The sequence below is a fragment of the Lactuca saligna genome, chromosome 2, assembly GCF_052625555.1.
Source record: "Lactuca saligna cultivar CGN05327 chromosome 2, ASM5262555v1, whole genome shotgun sequence".
NCBI classification, from domain to species: Eukaryota; Viridiplantae; Streptophyta; class Magnoliopsida; order Asterales; family Asteraceae; genus Lactuca; species Lactuca saligna.
The window spans coordinates 185,560,276-185,564,019 of record NC_136418.1 but is presented as its reverse complement, the minus strand read 5'-3'; the positions used below and the strand labels follow the sequence as shown (position 1 = coordinate 185,564,019).

Below are 3,744 nucleotides of genomic sequence, written 5' to 3'. Positions count from 1 at the left end.
CAGTCGATGTTCCAAATGAGAGGTGAGCAGTGGGAAGCATCGAGAAAAGTAAGATGACCGAGAGTTTGGATGAAATTTGGAACATAGATAAAAGGAAGACAGTGGAGCGCTGAGGGAACCTAAAGTGAACGGTGGCGGAAGGATCGGGAAGTAAAAGGCCTAACCCCTATGGTAACCCAAAAAATAGTACCCTATCAGCTACTGTTCTTAGGAGGTGAATAACTTATATATATATATATATATATATATATATATATATATATATACTATATTATTAAGGATATTGCCCATTTCTTAAAAATTAAGAGGTACAACATATATTACCTCGTGTACAACATATTAAGCATTATACTTATTATTCTAAACACTACACGGATCATATACTACACCCTAATACAGTAGAAGGGCCTTACCTAATCTCCTAAACACACTGCCATCTAACCTATTCACATTGACACCGCCAAAATGCCCCTTTCCTAAGGTGATAAACAAATCAATTTTCCAACTTCATACGGAGGCGGTGATGAACAGATCAATCAAACCTCTGATTTTTTAGATCTTTAACGGAGACTACTGCTACTCAGCATCTTCGATCCTTAACTAATGGCTATCAATGATCCCGAACACAAAGAGGAGGAGGAAGCCGCTGCTGCTGATGACGAAGACACCGGGGCTCAGGTTACTCCGATCGGCAGGCTTAAAGCAGTCGAGGTAACCTTGACGCCTCTCCAACATTTCCAATATAAACCCTTTCCCCGCCTTCGATTTTCACCCTAGATGCTCTCAGGTCTCAGCATCTTCGATCCTCAACTATAATGGCTATCAATGATCCCGAACACAAAGAGGGGGAGGAATCCGCTGCTGACGACGAAGACACCAGGGCTCAGGTTGCTCCGATCAATACTTGATCTGTGAGTATGATATTTCACGATTTTTGTAAGTTGATTTCAACAAACTATTTATACTCATCAATTTTTTGATTTCACACAAGGCAGCATGCTTGAGAACTTATCTAAATGATTTTGATATTGAGATTTAACCATAGGTAACATTTTTAATCTAGATTTTTGTTTGCAAATGTTACTATGATCCTAAAAACAAATGAAATCTTTTGAGTTATTAGTCATATAGACATGAAATGAGATATTGAGATTTAACCTTAGTGAATGTTTTGATAAAACAGGTTGTTGATGGCGTAAGTAAGGTAAAAGACGGATATAACCCTGCTACATGGATGTTGGAAGTTAGTACTTCAGCTCAAGAACTTACACTCGGAGGTGATATTTCGTACGAGCAGTTTCTTACAGATAGGTAAAATTACCTATTTGTCCATTTTCAAATTTTCATCATTCACAAACTGTTGATTTATAAAAAAATTCACTTATTTTGTCATCACTGAATGGTATAATAATTAGATGATTAGAGTAGTTTAAAGATAAAATTACTTGTTTGCAAAGTATTGTTGTTATGGAGGGGTATTTTAGACAATTCTCTTGGTAAACAAATGCAGCAAGGGTATCCTTGAATCACTAAGGAAGAGAGCACACATGATGACAGATGAATTCAATAGTTGCAAAAGTGTTGTTTGTAATTTCACAGAAGGTTAGCCATTTTCCAATAAAATTGTTCTCTGACCTTATATTTCTTGATATTAATTCTTTCTTATTTATTTAAATTTGAAATCAGGCGCCATGTATTCATTCCCACAAATAAAACTACCCCCAAAAGCAATTGAAGCTGCAACAAGTGCTGGAAAAGTTCCTGATGTTTTCTATTGCCTCAAGCTCTTGGAAGCCATTGGCATTTCTACTGTCCCTGGTTTAGGCTTTGGCCAAAAAGACGGGTAGCTTACTTTTCTCCTTTGCTATTTATACCCTTCTTGTTTATTTATTTATTTATTTAATAAACTTAGTTTTGAAGTCCTGGTAATATCTTTTTTTTTTATTTCATTTATTATCAAGTTATTTTTTACATTAAGAATTATTTTGTTTTGTTTGGTATGATAGAATCGAAAGAATGAATGGAATTGAACATTCCCAAAAGCATTTGAATTCTGATTTTTTTTTTATTTAAAATTATATATATATTTTTTTTAGTATTTCATGATATTTAATTAAATGTTACTAACATTTACAGTTTCTATTGACACTTTCACCAAGTAATTTTCTTATATACATAATTCAAAACCCAATTATGAAATTCCACTTATTTAAATGATGGTTATGATTGCAGGATGGAAAAATTGAAGTTGAAGTTAAAATTATGGGGATTTTGAACTTAGGGGCATTGTAGCCCAGGAAGTTAGAAAATATGAGACAATAATTATACCAGTATGGTTGTTAATTGCAAGTCTGAGGAAGCATATAACCAGGTATATATACAGTGATTTTGAAGATTGTGCATCATTACTGATTTCCAATCTGTTTTGTGTTCTTTGGTCCCTAAAATACCCTTTAATACTACCAACCCACTGCATCTTACTTTAATAGAAATCTTCGACTATAGAGATATGATACCTAAAATACCCTTCAATCCTACTCCATCTTATTGTTCTACTAACACATAATTTTATTGTAATCTTTGACTATAAATACAATACCCCTCAATAGTGCTCATTCTATGTTTGACTTGATAAAAAAAAATATTTTATTGCAAACTATATACCTAAAATACCCTTCAATAGTACTCCTGCAGTGTGTTCAACTTGATAAACATTTTGATGAAAATCTAACTAAATCAAAAACCTAAAATACCCTCCCTTCGTTAATTTGTCTTGACATGTGGTTTGATAAAAAAAAAAACTTAAATACCTAAAATACCCTCAATAGTCTTTGTTTCTCTATTTGACTTTTGCTCCTTGATCTCAAATTTCCAAGGCTAATGTACAATAAATATTCATTTTCCACTTTTTTTTTCCTAATTTGTAGCAAGAAATGCAACTGGTGAAAGCACTTCTATCATATATCCAAGGTAAAGTTGGTAATTATTCAATGTCCTATACACAAGGCAACTTTTTTCACTTTTGTAATTCATTAAAATTTATACACCAAGTATCCACATTTAACACCTTACTTTATATTTTTGACAAGTAGATTTAGTAATTTCTGAAAAATAATATTGAATTCTAAACAAAATTGTAATTTGTATATATATATATATATGCTTCTATTTCAAGTTTACTCTTTCAAATTTACGACAAATAACTACAACAATTGGACATAATATGACCAATAGTGCAATATTCGTCGACCATCAAAAACAAATTGATCGTTAACAGTAAATGATTGAGTATTAGGTAATCGGTGATGTGTTCCTTTGAATATGATATTTTTAATGATAAGAAACTATTCTTTGAAAAAAAACTATTAACTACGCGTCGAGAAACTATTGTTAAAAAAATTGGCTACCGGCGAAAAGAACTATTGAGGAAAGAAAACTTTGATTATTTTTCTATGTATTATTTGAATTTTCAAAATCTTTTATTAAAATTAATAAATTTTAACTTTTTGTACGTAAAATTTTTATTTTGTTTTTATTTTATAATATAATCATTTTTAAATTTTCTATCCGGATTGTTAGTTGCGACTTTGTGATGAAAGGTTAAGAATCTTTATTTTAATTTTTCATTCACTTTTATACCAATACAATATTCCATTGTCGATGAAGTGTATTGTACATTTATTTTGTTGGACTGTCACAACATTTATTGTTTCCGGTACAACATTCATTATGTATGGTACAATT

At 31.5% G+C, this 3,744-nt stretch overlaps 1 long non-coding RNA gene across 1 annotated transcript; it reads left to right on the top strand.

The window, feature by feature from the left end:
• The first annotated feature begins 750 nt into the window (after nt 1-750).
• Nucleotides 751-1,562, top strand: LOC145029434 (uncharacterized). The gene is made up of 3 exons (XR_013676536.1): nt 751-936; nt 1,184-1,311; nt 1,511-1,562. It is a non-coding gene; the product is annotated as an uncharacterized LOC145029434 (long non-coding RNA).
• Nucleotides 1,563-3,744: the final 2,182 nt, after the last annotated feature.